Raw genomic sequence first — 16936 nt, forward strand, 5'->3', positions numbered from 1 at the left:
AACTAGCTGGGGAAGAGAGGGAGGCATGCAGAGAGTTCCTGATTATTAATATCTTCTCTATCACTTTAAAACATCTATATAATCAATAACAACAACAAATAACTTGTCCTAATTTGTAATGTTTGGTGATTTTTGACATATAAATGCACGTGTTAAAAATTTAACAATATGTTCTCATGAACCAGTAGAAGGTGGCTTCAATAATCCCTAGACAACATCCATTGTCATATTGTCCTTTGTGTGGTGACCTTCCCTGCAAACAAACATGAGTTTTTTGAGAACTGGAGTAATTCAAATGATCAGAGTAGTTCTTTTGTATAGCTGGCAACTGAGTTTTAGCTACTTTGGAGAGGGAGACATGCTATCCCTCTATAATCACCATTTCCTTTTTTTAACTATTTACTAACCATCTATTTAATAATAAATTCTGGATTCCCCCCTCCCCCAGAAATCAAAGGAAAGCTTGCTGGTCTCTGGTTTGTATACTCTGCTCTCTTTTCTTCTTTGAAACAATAAGGACAATATTTGCTTTTTCCTGGTATCAAAGCACCTCTCTCATTCTCTAAAAAATAATTTTGCTCCAAAATCACATGTATCATTTATTCCTGTCTCTAGTAAAGGATCTCCCTTCTTTTGCCTACCCTTCTCCAATTGCAAAATGGTAAGGCTTTGGTTACAGGAAAGAGGAACAACATGGGAGGCATAGAATAGGAAGTGACAAGATTCAATGGCAGGAGAAGGAGGTTGTGTCAAAGTCTGGGAGAGAGAGCATCACAGAATTGCAGTGGCAGGCTTTTCCTTGTTGAAGCTAGCTGTTGGGTCCACTCCCATTGTCCCCCTGTATCAAGATCTAGTTGGAAGCCTCTGCTAGTGATCCTGAATTCATACCCATTCTATGAGTTCAGAATCCCTGGATCTTCATCTAAAAACTATTTTTATTCAATGAACATCAGTTTCAAACTATTGTGTATTCCTCTGTCTCCTGTCAGGAAATATTGCTAAAGGAAACTAAACAAACTGAACTGTGCAATTCTTGAAATCTTAGGTTCAGAATAACATATATACTATTTGAAAACTGCTTGGTCCTGGGAGAAGAGGAACAGGAAAAAGCCTTCAATAGGTTTTTTTTTTTAATTCTTTATTGTTTATTGCCCTTTCTCTATGCTAAGAGTAAAATAACTACATTCAGTTCTGTCAGGATATTCTGTTTGGCTTGGTGGGGAATGACTTCATTGTGTCAAACTCACATGGCTACGGTTCAGTACAATATAGCAAGTTCAAGGAGGAAGTGAGTTTTTGCAATAGTATGGGGGCTCAGAGGTAATTTTATTTTTGTAAATCCATTAAAATACATGCCATTTATTTTGTGATTATACAGGGACCCTCAGAGAGAGGCAGGATGATAAGATAAATGTTTACCCACTTTCTTTGAAGCATATGAAGTACTTTCTTAGCACTTCTGGTAAGAGATCAAAGTACATGAAAATCATCTCCCAAGGGTCTCTCCAAACCCTATTATTTTTTTTTTTGGCTCAACAGGATCAGGTTATTGGCTAGCAATGCCACCTGGTGGTTAAAAAGAGTTTAAATCAATCAGGCCTATTGACTTAAACTTATAAAGAATACTTTGCATTCCCTATCTCCCTACTAACCTTGAATATCAACAATTTATTAGATCTATTTGTTCCATGCATTCCAGTTCAATGATTATTCCTCTTAGAAATAAAAACAGAAGCAAAATAGGAGAGTTTTAGGTCTGTATTCTTTTTGTCATCTCTTTTCATTGTTTTATATATCCTGTGTAGCAAGCCTATGCCTTCTTTGATACTCCTCTTTTCATCAGAATAGCTTCTTTGTGCTAAGTATGCCTTACTAATCTCAGTTCATTATGAACTTTAGCACCACTCATGTTATTTTTTTAGAAACATGTGATGCATTTTAAGTCATCCTGTTATTTTCCCTTACTTCCATTTTTCATCCTCGATCCCCATCCTCTCATTTGCTAGTGTCTTCTCTTCAAATCACTTTGAGTCTTTTTTAGAAATAGCTATATGTGTACATAATAATACTAGCAAGCATTTATATAATGCTTTGAGATTTGCAAAGCACTTTATTTGTTCCTTACAATAATCTTAAGAAGTAGATGTTATTATTATCTTCATTTTACAGACGAGGAAACTAAGGCAAAGAGGTTAAGTGACTTATTTAGGGTATTCCTACCTAGTATATCAGTCTAAATTCAGATTCATGTCTCCCTGACTCCAAGTCGAATTAATCCACTGTAAATCACCCAGCTGCCTATAAAATCTGGATGGGTTTCCTATGCCTCCTCATGAGTCTTAAGAAAACTTCCCCTTTTCCTGCCCTTTGTGTCATTAGAATTTTATTCTTGAGAATATTTCATACCTCTTTAGCTAACATCTGCTATTGAATTTTACCCTGTGGGGTGAATTCAAAATTAAATTTTGCCCTCCCTAAATATAAGGTGCATGTTAAATTATATTTAGCTGTCCTCTTCTTACCTATTAAAAATTTCATTAGGGCCATTTCTTTTCTAGTCTTATAGCTTTTATTTCCCCAATCTGTTTCCATTTAGTAAAAAAACAAAAACAAAATCCAGTTACTTTTATTACTCCTTTCTCCTACTGAAAGATTCTATCACCAGTAAGGCAATACTAGAAATTCTTAAAACTGCTTTTTTTTTTTTGCATAGAGATAACTTGAGTATGTGTAAATGATAGAATTCTCCCTTAGGTATTGTACCATTTCTCTGTAAAAGGTTTGTGGTATGTTTTCTAAACTATTCGTCTATTCCCTACTTTTATACCAGGGGTCTAATAGATACTGCTTCTGTTGATCTTCACTCAAATGCTTTCCACTATGCTTATCCCCTTGGGTTCCTATGTTTCTTCATATGTGTATATATATATATTTAACGTATTTTAAATTCTGAACTTAAACACCCAAAACAAGCATTTGCCTTCACACAGAAAAACATTAAAAATTTTTATAAGAAACTATAAATCACTACTTCAAAATTCTAAAATTTTAAAAATATATAATAAATTCCATGTTATTTTCCTCATTGTCCATATTTTGTTTTCTTTGCACAATAAAAATATTTTTATGATTTTGACTGAAATCAGTACAGGCATACCTCACAGATACTGCAGGTTCAGTTCCAGACTACTACAATAAAGTGAATATGATAATAAAGCTAGTCAAATGAATTTTCTGGCTTCCCACTGCATATAAAAGTTGTGCTTACACTACACTATAATTTATTAAGTGTGTGATAATATGCCTAAAATAATGTATATAGCTTAATTTTTAAATACTTTAGTGCTAAAAGTTCATAATGAGCTTAGTTTGGGAAGGCATATTCAGCACAAAGAAGCTATTCTGAGGAAAGGAGTATCAAAGAAGGCATAGGCTTGCTACACAGGATATATAGGACAATGAAAAGAGATGGCAAAGAGAATACAGACCTAAAATACTCCTATTTTGCTTTTGCTTTATTTCCAAGAAGAATAATTATTGAACTGAAATGTTGATCAGAGTAGTGGTTGCTGTAGGTAGGAGTAGTTCTGTCAGTTTCTTAAAATAAGACAACAAAGAACATCCATTGTCTCTTACTTTCACTTGAACACTTAAAGGTCATTATAGGGTTATTAATTGGCCAACTTTATTTATTATTGTGTCTCAAGAAGAAGGGAAGCCCAAGAAGAAAGAAACTGTTGATAGAACAATTAAAACACACATTTTTTATTAAGTTTGAGATCATGGAAATGGTTTAGGTTCCCCCAAACAGTTACAATAGTAACATCAAAGATCACTAATCGCTGTAAAGATTAAATTAACTCTCTCCTGCCCATTTTTAGATTTAATCATCAAAAGTGTATACACCCCACTCACACTTGAGTGGAGGAGGTCTGTGCTGTGTGGTCACAGTGGGTGAGGAATCAGAATAGACTGACTGTCCTCTGAGCAGTTCTAAGCATAGCTTTAGCTATAATTGGTTCATGTTAATGGAAGGAAGTCACAGGAAGTGATGAAAAGAGTTCATTTCAGTTCAGTTTGTAGTCTCTCGGTGACCAAGGATGACAATTGTCTTTGTGAGCTTTCATCTGTGATGTAGATGAGTGTGCACAAAAAACACTTGTGCGTGAAGGAGATTTAAGTGGAAAAACCGATACACAGAGACAGTCCCACTCCACTCTCTTGGCGTTGGAAGCCTGGGTCCATTGGCAGGAAAAGTCTTACGTCTGGAGACTTCCTCAGCTGCATTGGATGGCCATGCTGTCCTTTGTGCTCCAACACACCCTAAGCAATCCACAGTGCCTTGCTGCATCGCCATCTCAGCCGTTGAACCTTCTTATTGGTTTCTTCTATCTGTTCAGCCGAAGCAGTCTTCACATGCTGGGTGAGCAAAGCCTTGGTTCACCAGGGTCGAGGACCTGATGGCTACCCTCACAAGGTTTAGCCAGCCGGTCTAAGCCGTTGCCCGGGGTGTGGCCGCTGGCGCATGCTAGCAGCTACTGGGAGCCACAAGTGAGAGCTGGGGGTCAGGTGAGGGTCAGAGGCTGGAGAGCTGCCCTAGGAGGGCACAACAAGCCCTCCATACCAAAGATATTACTCCTCCCTGAGCACCCCATACACCCCGATGAAAAGAAATGATCACACATGGTGAGTGAAACACTGACTTCCTTTTCTGGATTTTCTGAAGAGACTAGCCTCAGGAGAGACCTATCCTCTTGAGAGAGGCTTCCTGCATCCTCAGGTCCTAAATATATTTAGTGTATAGCCCAGAAATCTTACCCTATCCACTCTCTGATTTTTCTTACTTTCACTCTTTCTATATTTTATAAATAAATTGTTAAAATAAATCTCTTTGGAATTAATTAAATCCCTGGTGACCCTATTCTTAAACAATCCAATACAACCTTTCATAAAAAAAAAAAACCCTCACATTTCTACCTCTTGCATCACAGATCACCATTACAGAAATAATAATAATAATGAAAAAGTTTGAAATATTGTGAGAATTACCAAAATGTGTGTGACACAAAGACACAATGTGAGCACATGCTGTTGGAAAAATTATGCCAATAGACTTTTTTGATACATGGTTGCCAGAAACCTTCAATTTATAAAGAAACACATCTCACAGGCATTTATCTTAAGGTATCACACCACTCCACTTGTACTCTTCTTTAAAATATAAGGTATAGATATGGAGCCAAAATGGCAGAGTAACAGAAAGAATACACATCTGAGCTCTCACTCACAACTTCTCTATAGTTCTAGAAAATCACTGGAACAAATATGCAATATCTTGACAGTTGAAAGTGCATTCCCTGATACTCTTAGTCTCTCATATGTGCTCAGAAAATGAAATTTAAAAGCAGAAATTGGCCATGAAATGGAGCTCATTTTTATTGCTCTTAGCCATGTGCTTCTGTACATCAACATTACTGCTCCTTCAGTTGGGAGGGATATAAAGGAAGAAAATCTCTTGCTTTCCCTCTTTCATCCCTCTGGCCTGTAAATTTTAGGTAGGTAAAGTAGGCCAATTGAACTCTCAGTGAACTATTAATAAAATAGTCCCAATCTCTGAAATCCTTGAGGTTCCTGTGGGAATCACCTGATCACGTCTTTCTTACACTTTAGGGACCTGTGATTCCATATTCATGCTCTCTATATTGGTCTTTACGGGTTACTATGGCTGAAAATTTTTCACTGTATAGTCAGCCCAGTGACGATCCTCTCTAAATTTAGGTTATTCAACCACTCAGTCTATGCTGAATCCATTCTAAAATATAGATAGAACCTGCTAGAGCTTGGACCTCATTCAAATCCCTATGAGAAGTCAGGGCAATTTCTATACTATATTTCAATGAAGTACCATTATTATTACTGTTTGTGGGAACAAAGATGATTGTCTTTAAGGGGAGGGAAGTCTCCTGGCCAAACTCTAAGTGAAAAAAGAAGAGACCATGGCATAGAAAACTTCTATTTCAATAGTCCATAGGTATATATCTTTTTCCTAGCTTCTCTTTTCACTTCAGAGATAAGAAAACTGAGACACTGGGAAACTTAATTGATTTATTAAGTAATTTATGCATTAAGCACCATTTTAGGTAATGGGAATAAAAAGATAAAAACAACTTTTACCCTCACAAAATTTCTATCAGCTGAATTGTGAAGTGAGCTCCCCTCCAATCTCACAGAAATTAGGGGTACATCTGTATCTCTGACTTATGATCCAAGGTTATATATATCTCCTTATCTGTTGACAATACTATAATAAATAAAGCAATACCACTTTAATTCATTTTTTATTGACTATTTCTATTTCCCACAGTAGATTTTACAAACCTATTTTTTCAAATCTTCCAACATAAACAAGGGGCTTAGACTAGTTGATCTTTAAGGGTTCCTTCCAACTCTTAACATTCTATGTTCCAGGTACTTTCTGCTGACCTCTGATAATCTACTTTCTTTTATAAAGCAATCAACAACAACAAAAAGAACCCCAAACCACAACCCTTCCTTTATGTCTTAGAATTAATTCTAAGGCAGAAAAGTGGTAAGGGCTAGGCAATGAGGGTTAAGTGATTTGTCCAGGGTCACACAAGCTATAAAATGTCTGAAGCCAGATTTGAATTTAGGACCTCCTGTTACTGAGACACTTAGCTTTTCCCCCTGATAATCTATTTTCTAAGGTACCTTCTAGTTTTGATATTCTACGTTCTAAGGTATTTCTCCTCCAAGATTCTCTGTTCTAAGATCTCTCTGAATTTTAATGTTCTATGCTTTAAGATCCCTTCTATCCTCTGGCATTGTGTGTTCCAAAGTCCCTCCTGGCTCTGCCATTCTATGTTTTAAGATCACTTCCAATTTGGACATCTTTTTGTTCTAAAGTCTTTTGTATCTCTGACGTTCTATACTAGGAAGTTCTTTCCATTTCTGATATTTGATATCATAAGGTCTTTTCAACTTCTGAATTCTAGGGTGCTGGATGGCACAGTGGAAAACAGAACCTTGGACTTGGGGTCAGGAAGATCTGAATTCAAAATTGGCATTAGAGAGGTGATAGCTGTATGATTCTGGACAATTGCCCTTAACCCTTGATAACTTCAGTTTTCTCATTTGTAAAATAGGTTAATCATGGCACCTACCTTTTAGGGTTGTTGCAAGGATTAAATGATATACTATTTGTAAAGAGCCTTCTTATAAATGTTTGTTTCCTTCCCTTCCTTCTCCCTTTTTACTTCTTACATTGTATCCCTTCCAATTCTGACATTTTAGATTCTAAGGTTCTTACAACACTCCAGACATTCTGTGCTCTAAGGTCTCCTTCAGTTTTGACATGTTTTGTTCTAAGGCCGGTTCCAGTTTTGATGTTCTAGATTCTTAAGGTTTTTATTGCCGTTGACATTTTATGTTCTGGGGTCGCTTCCAGTCTTGGCATTTTTTGTTCCAAGGCCCAGTCAACTACCGCTGACACTCTACTAAGGTCCTTCCTAACGGCTCAGCAATTCCCAAATTTTATGAACTATGCTAACGTCTCTCGGAGTCCTTCCTTTCATGCCTAGGCATTGCTAGCTTTACAAGGTTTAATTCTCTACCAAAACGAAAACTCGACCCGTCTCCCTTGGGGTCTACCCTCCACCCCCTTCTCCCTCCTCGTTCCTCCCTTACTCTTCCTCCCTTCCCCCTAACCACGGCCATTCCCAAACCCTGGAAAGGGCGATCCCAATCCAGGATTACAACAAGGGGGGAAGAGGGGCGGGAGACGGGAAGCGGGGGGAATATCGGGCATGCGCGAGCCGCTCGGCGCATGCCCCGTGAGCCCCCGGCTGGTTCTGGTCTGGAGTCGGAAGCTTGGGAGCCCCTGACCCGGGCGAACGGCAGCGAGTGTGAGTGTGCCCCGGGGCGTGCGGGGAGGGCCGGGCGGAGGGAGCTGGAGAACCTTGGGCTGGGGACGGGGGAGGGGGGAGACGCCGGCGGGCGGGCCCTCGAGGCCAGCCCGAGGCTACTTCAGGGGTGGGGGCGGGGGCCGGGGCCGGCTCGAGCCCAGCCCGCGGAGCCAAGCGGAGACAGTGCCGGGAGCTCGGGCCGGGGCCGTGCGGGGCGGGGCGGGGCGGGGGCGCTTCTGCTTTCCGCCTTTCTCTCCTTGCCCGGGAGGGACGAGCGGAGGGCTGGCGGGCGTAACACTGGGTAAGGGAGGATCTGACTCCGGGAGCCGCCGCCGCCTGGTCTTCCTCCTCCTCCTCTAGCTGAGCGGCGGGGAGCCAGGAGCACCGGTGGCAGCGTGTGCCACGGTGAGAGGCGGAGAGAGAGGGCCGCCGGCCCTTGGTGCTCCAACTGCCTCTCCTGCCATCCCCTCCGCGCTTTTCCCAGCCCACTCCCCATTCCTTCTTTCCTCCGACTTCCTCCCCTCTACCTCTCCCCATTTCTCCTCCCCTAATCCCCTCCACCTCTTTCCTTCTCATCTCCTCTCAATCGATCCTCCCTCCGTTCTCTCCTTTCTCCTCTACTTCTCTTCTCCCCATCCCATTCCCCCAATTTCCTTCACTTCTTCCCTCCCCATCCTTTCCTCCCTCTGTACCCTTTCTTTTCTCTTCTCCACCCTTTCCTTCTATCCTCCCCATCTCTTCACTCCATCCCTTCCACCTCTCTTCCCTGACTCTTCCTCCCCTTCATCCCCTCCCCCTTACCTCTCTCCTCCAACTCTTTACTCTTCCCATCTCTCCACCTCTCCCCCCCTATGCCCGACCTTAAATTCTCCCTACTTCTTTCCTCCTCTACCTCTCCTTCCATCTTTCTCTTTTTTTCACCTCTTTCCCCCTTCTCTCCCTTTCTTCCACCTTCCTTCTCGACTCCTTTTCCCTTCTCCAGTTCATAGAAAGAGCCCCACCCCCCAATCTCCCCTTTTTATCAGGCTCCCCCACTCCACCTCCCCTTTTTATCTGGCACCTCTTCCTTTTTCTTCCCCCCCCCCCCCTCTAATTCATAGACTCATGAAAGAGTGAGTCTCCTTTCTCCCCATTTCCCTCCTCCTCAGGTCTCCCTCCTTTCTGGCGAGTGTGGTTCCTTGCTGGAGGTGGGGAGGCAGTGGCAGCAGGCTGGTTCTACCTAGAATTCTATCCTTGAATTGGTTGTTTGATGGAGGTGGGTTTAGGCCCGGGGGATTGGGAGAGGAACGTAGGGGCTGAGCATTAGCCACTCCTCTCCCCACCTTCCCACCCACCCCCTTCCGTTTCTGGAAAGGAGTTGGGGTTGGGGGCTCGGAAAACATTAAAGAAGCTTGGAGGGTTGGGGTGTGAAGGGGTCAGGTTAGGTTTTTGGCGGTTGAGGTGATAGTTTTGTGATTGCAACTAAAGAAGGGAATCAGGGAACTAGTCTGAGGAGCCTTGTGGATTTGAATCCCACAGGATGTGGTAGGACAGGACGGGCCTCTGCTGGAGTTGAATGGTGAGAATGCCTTCGAAACAAAAGAGGTGGGGAGGAAAGAAAGAAAGGGTCACTCCATTGGGATGCTTGAGATGATTGGTCCCGTGATTAAATAAATTGAAGAAATAAGTTCAAATTTTGTATACTGTTAGCTTGATCAGGTTCTGGGACCGAAATTGCCACCCAGAGGTGGAGAGAAAAGGCTAGGTTTTGTCGTAGAAAGTAAAAGGACGACTTGGATTGGTTTGTGTGATTGTCTTGAACCACTCTGGAGGGGTCCTCCCTCTGCTATTTCTAATAACCAAATAGGAACCGGAGAGGAAAGTCCTATCACATCCTCTCACTCTAAACAGGTTTTTATTAATCTATTGTGAGTTTTCCCTGCAGCTTTCCCATGAAATAATTTTAAGATAATTAGAATTCTTTCTAAGTAACTTTGCCTTCCTTCTCTGGTTCAACCTTAACTGCACTTTTATGTGGAAAAAGTAGTTTTAGCTGTTTCTGCCTTGATTCCATTTGTAACTTTTCTTCAGAAGAATGTATTAAAAACAATTTTTTTTTTGGCTTACCACAAGGGTTCTTAACCTGAGGTCTAGAAACTTATTTAAAAAATATTTTGACACCTATGTTTTAATATAGTTGCTTTCCTTTATAGTCTTATGGTTTGTTTTGTTCTTTTTTTGTTGTTCTTGTTTTTTGCATTAAGAAACATTCTGAGAAAAGGGGGTCCATAGATTTAACTAAACTACCAAAAGGATCCATGACATACACAAAAAACCCTTTGAGAATTCCTGATTTGGTGCCGATTAATTACAAGTTTTTCCAACTTTGGGCACCAATGAAAGTATATGTTGTGATCCTTTTCAACAGTCTTCTTGCATACTCAGCCTTCAGCTGCCTTTTTGGCTGTCTGACCAGGGCAGTAGTACTGTAGTAAATGCATGCTATGGTTGAAGTCAGTATGAAGTTGGGAATTTGTATTTGAGATTCACTATCGGTGGGAATTCAACTCAGAAAACATATTCTCATAATAGGTAAAATAGATTGGACCTTTCTGAAATCTGCTTCAAAACCAAACCCTTTAAACAGTTTATTTTAAAGCACTTGGGGTAATTTATAACACCACAAAATCAATATTTTGATAGATCATCCTTTCTATAAGAATATAAAAAGTAAAGGAAAAATAAATGAAAATTTAAATGAAAATAAGCTTGTTTTTCTAGTTTGATTTTTATTGAAGTACATTTGAGTTTTTGTTTTACTATATTGCATGGTTTTTCATCCAAAAACTTACTTAATTGTAAGATCAGCTGCTGTCTGTTATTCAAATACATTAAACTCTTTAGAGAAATGAAATGTATTCATGAGGACCGTTTTCACAATTCAGACCTGTGTTTTAAAATGATCTTCATTAGTTGAAATCTGTGGAATTAATTTTGCTCTTTTTGAATATGTGAAATTGTATTTTTGGAGTAAAAGCAACTGAGTGGTATTGTTTTAAGCCGTAGATAATTGCCCATTTTCAATCTGTGTATTAAATTTTCTTAAGATTCTACATCAAGAGAATTCATACTCTCTTATGAGAATATTTGTATCTTATCAACTAGCATAACAAATTTATCATATTAGTAAATGGTATGGTCTAGCCCTCAAAGGGACTCACACATAAGAGTTCTATCTATACATAAATGGTAGTTGTATAATAAATGTCCAAAGGCAGAAAGGCCATAGATAAACATATATAATAATAACCGACATAATAGTGCTTTAAGATATGCAGGGTGTTTATGTAAATTTACAATGTAATAAGTACTTGAATAATTTCAAACAAATAAATTCGTGTCGAATATTAATTTGGAGCAAAGGATGATGGGGAAGAATTTCCTTTCCTGGAGGTAGCATTTAAGAGTTCTTGTAGATAACTTATTTCAAATTTTAGTGAACAGTATATTATGAGTTAAGTAAGAATGAGAAAACAAATGAAAATGGTGATGATATTTGTATGGGGAAAGCAAAAAACAAAGGCAAAGAGTTGCTCAATATAGATCATTTAAAAGCTTTTTCGACAGGAAAATATGCCTGAATTTAGTGTGTAGATAGTATAGTGTTGTATAGTGGTGTTCTTGGGAATTAAGCTTATTAATGTCTGAAGGATATTTGTACTGTTACAATTTAACTACGTTGCAAAAAGGTTAGAAAAATTAGCTTTTTAAGTTGTAAGAAAATTACACTCTATATAGTTTAATTGCTTTTTGATCACTGTATCTACAACTGTAATTACATAGATATGTGTTTCTGCCTGTGTCTTGCTGAAATCTTGAAATAAAAATTTTTTTTTAATATGGTGAAGAAAAAATTAAGTATCATCCATCATTCCCTTTTTGGCTCTTACCTTTATAACTACAGGTGATCAGAGGAGACTATTCTTGCTTTAACTTTTTGAAGATTGTGGAATTCCTTTTTAAGATTTCTAAATGACTACATCATCTGAAAATATTCAACAATATTTGTTAAAAAGTTAGAAAAGAGTGACTCAGAAGGATATTTGCTTAAAACTTAAGTGCAAAAGGTGACATATTTCTGTGGACATTCTGTTTTAGAACATAAGCTTGTAGATAGGAATTATTTTATTCTTTGTGTTTGAATAGCCAATAGTGTCTGGAACATAGATATTTAATAAATATTTTGATTGATTTTTTTACTGTAATTATGTAAACTGCCAAAAGTAAACGTGAATTTAGAAAAATATTAAATTATATTTCTTACTTGTTTCAAACTCCAATGATTCATTTCAAACTCCAATGATCAATTCAGTTGTTTTTACTTGTATGTATACAGCATTTATTAGTAAAGGAAGATAAAGGTCTAGCTGCAGTTATACTTTTTTTAATGGTTAACTGATTTTTTAAAAGTCTTTTTAGATCCCACTTTCCGTAGTTCATACCTTTATCAAAAGGTTCTAATGGCCTCAGACACTTCCTACCTGTGTGACCCTGGGTAAGTCACTTAATTGCCATCGCCTAGTCCTTACCACTCTTCTGCCTTGGAACCAATACACAGTATTGATTCCAAGATGGAAGGGAAGGTTTAAAAAAAAAAGATTCTAAAATAGTAATAAAGTTTTGAAGAAATATATGTATTCACTGAGAACTGTAAATAATGTAAAAGCATGTGCTCCATAATTGGTGCATTGGTGCATAATTATGCATTCAAATATGTTATTCAAGAATCAAGAAAAATCTTTGAATGCTAAAATCATCTTTCAGGTTTTAATTTCAGTTCCACATCAGGGCTGTACTGTTATAGAATCTGACTGAAAAGTAATAATGGACAGATATCAGGCAATTAAATTCTTTTTTAAATTTAAATTCATTTGTAAAAGCCACTGAATTTCACTGAATTTTTAGTGTTTTGATGCTGCTATACTTGACAAAGCTCAACAAGTGACATTTGAAAGTGCCTTTGACTTTTATACTAAGCATGATTATTCAGGCCCATTATTGCTTCCTCTCTTTTTTTGAACCAATATTTGGCCTTTTCCTTAAATTTTCTTCTATGAAAAGAGATAGTCAAGGGGAAATTCGTTTGACAACCAAGTCACCCTCACCTGGAACTGAACAATATATGTAACCTTGACAAATACCATTGTCATTTTGTGATAACAAACTAAACCCCACATTAAAGTTTAAAAATCCTAGAGTACTTAATAGTTTTCCATAAGGTTGTATAATCTAACATCTTATTTTCAGTTAGCCTGAGATGGCAAAGTGAATGCTTGATTGCTCCTGCGCCATTTATTAGGGTTGTGTGTAAATTGTTTAACCTCTCTCATTTTCAGTTTCTGTCTTTTGTGAAGGTAGGGTTAATCCCATTTAATCATCGATTTTTCAGGTTTAATATAAACATTGTGCCACCATTCTGAGATAGGTAGTATCAATGTTGTCCCTGTTTTATAGATGATATGGAGTCTCAGAAAAGTAAAATGACAACTCTCATTTAAACAACTAGTTTTAATCACACTCAAACAACTAGCAAGTGTAGTGTGGGATTCAATTCAAGTTTTTATTAAGTACCTGTTAGCAAGGCCTATTTTAAGTGCTGGGAATACAAGGCCACAAAACCAAAATATTCTTTACTTCTCAAGTCCAAATTTACTATTCTTTCTATTACACTATTACATCATCATCTAGTTGATAGATAAAGGACTCTAAATGTGATCTGTGAGGGTTATGTTTGTCAATTGTTGTTTATTAAGCGATAATCACACTTTACTGTTTAGTTAGGGGGATTTCTTATTATGTCTGAACTTAAATATTATACATGATGGTTTTAATATTCAACAGCAAAGAGGACTATATGAAACTGAATTTTTGTTACATGTAGTTTTTTTAAAAAATGTGTAACATAACAAAACTACTCTTGTCTCTTCTGTGTTCCTATTTAAACTTCAGTCTCTTCTGTGTATTTTAAAGAAATGTTTCATTTGTGTTCCTTTTTTGCATCACTATGACTACCTACTGATCCCTATTCTTCCATTGTGCTTGATTTTTCACAATCATACATACTTCATACATATGGTTCAATAGTTTAGCATCACATAAATTCTTTTGGGGGGGTGTAATTTTTTTATATTAAAACTTTCATTTAATTAATTGATTTAGAATATTTTTCCATGGTTACATGATTTGTTTTTTCCGTCCCCTCCTCCAGCTCCCCTCCCAAGGAGCAGTTGCACTGGTTTTTTTGTTTGTTTGTTTTTTAAACCCATACCATTCCGTCTTGGAATCAATACTGTGTATTGGTTCCAAGGCAGAAGAGTGGTAAGGGCTAGGCAGCAATGGGGGTTAAGTGACTTGCCCCAGGTCCCACAGCTGGGAAGTGTCTGAGGTCTGATTTGAACCTAGGACCTCCCATTTCTAGGCCTGACTCTCAATCCACCGAGCTACCTAGCTGCCCCTCCACTGGGTTTTACAATCACATAAATTCTTATTTTTGCCTTAGAAACAAATCCTTTTATTCAAAATCACATGTGACATACAAGAGTATGACTTAGTTTTTCCATCATTTTAAGCTCTTCCTACCTGATTCATCAGCATTGGATCAAGAAAAATTAGTGTTATTGTCTTTTTGCAGTTATTACCCATTTTATTGTTGTTTTATAAATTTGGTTCACTAAAGCTTATTGAAACATTAAAGACTCAGAGACTTGCTCAAGTTCATATAAAACAATGAGTGGCAGAGTTTCTCCCCCATTTCCCTCCTTAACCTCCCAAGACTAAATCAGAAATCTCTAATTAAAGTTCTTATTTTTTTTCCAACCAGTAGAACACACTGGGTAGTCTAGAAGGTTGTTTTTTTTTTTTAATATTATGTCCTAAAACTATTCAAAAGAGCAGCCATCTTTGGGGTGCTGCTGTGTAAGTAGCAAAATAATGCCAGCTCACATTTGATAGTGCTTTAAAAAAATTGTTGCCATAATACTAAATAGAACTTGTTTTAAAGTAATAAGCTAAAATACCTTTATTAGGATAAATGATTTTTTTAATTGGAGAAAATCTAATTCAGTTTAGCACAATATCTGGCACTTATGCTTATCTGACATGTTTCTTAGTAACATTAATCCTAAAGTCACAGAGAAAGTCCAACTCCTTGAATGTTCAAAAATAAATGCAGGGTAAGGTTTTAAAATCATTCATAAACGTGAAGGTTTAGCTGAGTTCTGCTTGACCAAGAATTTGGATTGAAGCTCAGAAGTCCTAAAATTGTGATTTGAATTGGAATTTATGATTTTTCAGAATTCTAGGCTAAGGAAATATGAGAGGAGTGAGGATTACAGAGTTGAACTAATGCATTCTAAGTGTATTTTTCAACAGAAAGATTCAATTTTGTGAAACCCTGGCTTGAATTTTAAACTAAAAGTTTAAACTTGACATTGTTGTTTGCAGCTAGATTTGTGTGGTTTTTAGCAGACAGAACCAGAGTTTAGTACTGAAGCCATCAGTGTTCTCTAGTGGTCTCTTTCAGGAGAGAAAAATTAGCTAAATTTGTAAGCTAATGTCAGGTAAATAGGTCAGTCTACCAGGTTAGTTAATGAGGCAGCACTTTGTATCGATTGTCTTCATATCTTTGAATCATTAGCTCAAGCCAGTGAAATGTACTTTTCCTTTTGACTGGTTTTCCAGAAGCAGAAACTTAAGTGGTGAGAGATTGATTCCATGCTTAAACAACTTCTAAGGGTTGTTTTGGCTGTGTGCTATGGCTCATTTGCGGAGAGATAGGTGCATATATTTGCAGGATTTGGCCATCCCTGGGGAGCCAGGGAAAGTGAGATTCCTGTATTAATGTGGATGGAATGAATTCTGATCTAGTTTGTTACAGGCTGTAGAATACTAATTAATGGGTAAATCTAAAAACCTTTACATCTAGAATGTTTACCAGTCATGGCAACCTGGTACCTAATAATTTGAACTAATCCCATTTCTGGATTAGGGCTCACCCATCAGGATAGGGTGATTTCCTGTTGTCTCTTATCCCTGTTTGAGAAAAGTCTTAGATTTGACACAAAGTGGTTTGTCCTCCAAACTGTATTTTGCATTTGACACTTAATTCTTTTAAAGTCTAGTTGATTTTGAATTATTCCTGGTATCTTGATGATTAACTATTTTACTTACACCACTTAGCTACTCTTCCCTTCTCTCCTCCTGCAATCTCAGTGTTACTGGAGATTAATTTGAAAATCTGACAGCTTTTTAAAAGGTGTTTACTGAGCACTTATTATGTGGTAACTTTGTGGGAAAATTGTGTGGTTTCTGTTCCATGTGACTCTTGGGTGCACATAGTTTTCAGGTTAATAGATAACTATGTACTGTTACTATAATTGACTGTAACAGGCAGTATATATCTGGCAAATTGCAACAACTATTTAAGATGCATGTGGCTCTGAGATTGGATGGCATAGTGCATTGACATTAGTAGATCTGGTTTTTAATCCCAAATTTGTTATATCTAATGTAATTTTGGACAAATCACTTATCTGAACTTGTGCTCTCATTAAGTTCAAATTCTTTTAATGTCTTTTATTTGTAAAACACTAAGGATAAAAAGACTTAAAACAATCCCTGCCCCAAATTTACGTTATACTGGAGACATACTAGATGATCTCTAAGGTCTTATTCATCTCTAATGCTGTGATCTTATGATTCATGTAAAAATATAGTAAACTCAGGGAATATGTTTTGAAAAACTGAAAAGGGCTACTGGTGGAGTAGTTTAAATTATGAACCTATTAATAAGCTATTTATTAATTTCCCTGTGTGCCAAGTACTGTGCTAAATATTAGGGATCCAGAGAAAGGCAAAAATGAGTCCCTGCTCAAGCAATTCACAGTCTGATAAGGGAGACAAAATGTAACAATGGATGCATAAATTATATATATATATATATATATATATATACTATGTAATTTGGGGTGTTCTCA

At 37.6% G+C, this 16936-nt stretch overlaps 1 protein-coding gene across 11 annotated transcripts in view; it reads left to right on the forward strand.

Annotated features, from left to right (window-relative positions):
• The first annotated feature begins 7788 nt into the window (after window positions 1-7788).
• PTK2 (protein tyrosine kinase 2) overlaps window positions 7789-16936 on the forward strand; it is a 426082-nt gene continuing 416934 nt past the window's right edge. For 6 of the 11 annotated variants that reach the window (XM_056823019.1, XM_056823011.1, XM_056823017.1 and 3 more), the window contains exon 1: window positions 7789-7922. The gene's annotated coding sequence lies outside the window, so the exon portion shown is untranslated. The remainder of the gene's footprint in view (window positions 7923-16936) is intronic. The other 5 variants (XM_056823023.1, XM_056823015.1, XM_056823014.1 and 2 more) reach the window with 2 other exon arrangements.

This window comes from Monodelphis domestica, chromosome 3 (genome assembly GCF_027887165.1).
Source record: "Monodelphis domestica isolate mMonDom1 chromosome 3, mMonDom1.pri, whole genome shotgun sequence".
Lineage (NCBI taxonomy): Eukaryota > Metazoa > Chordata > Mammalia > Didelphimorphia > Didelphidae > Monodelphis > Monodelphis domestica.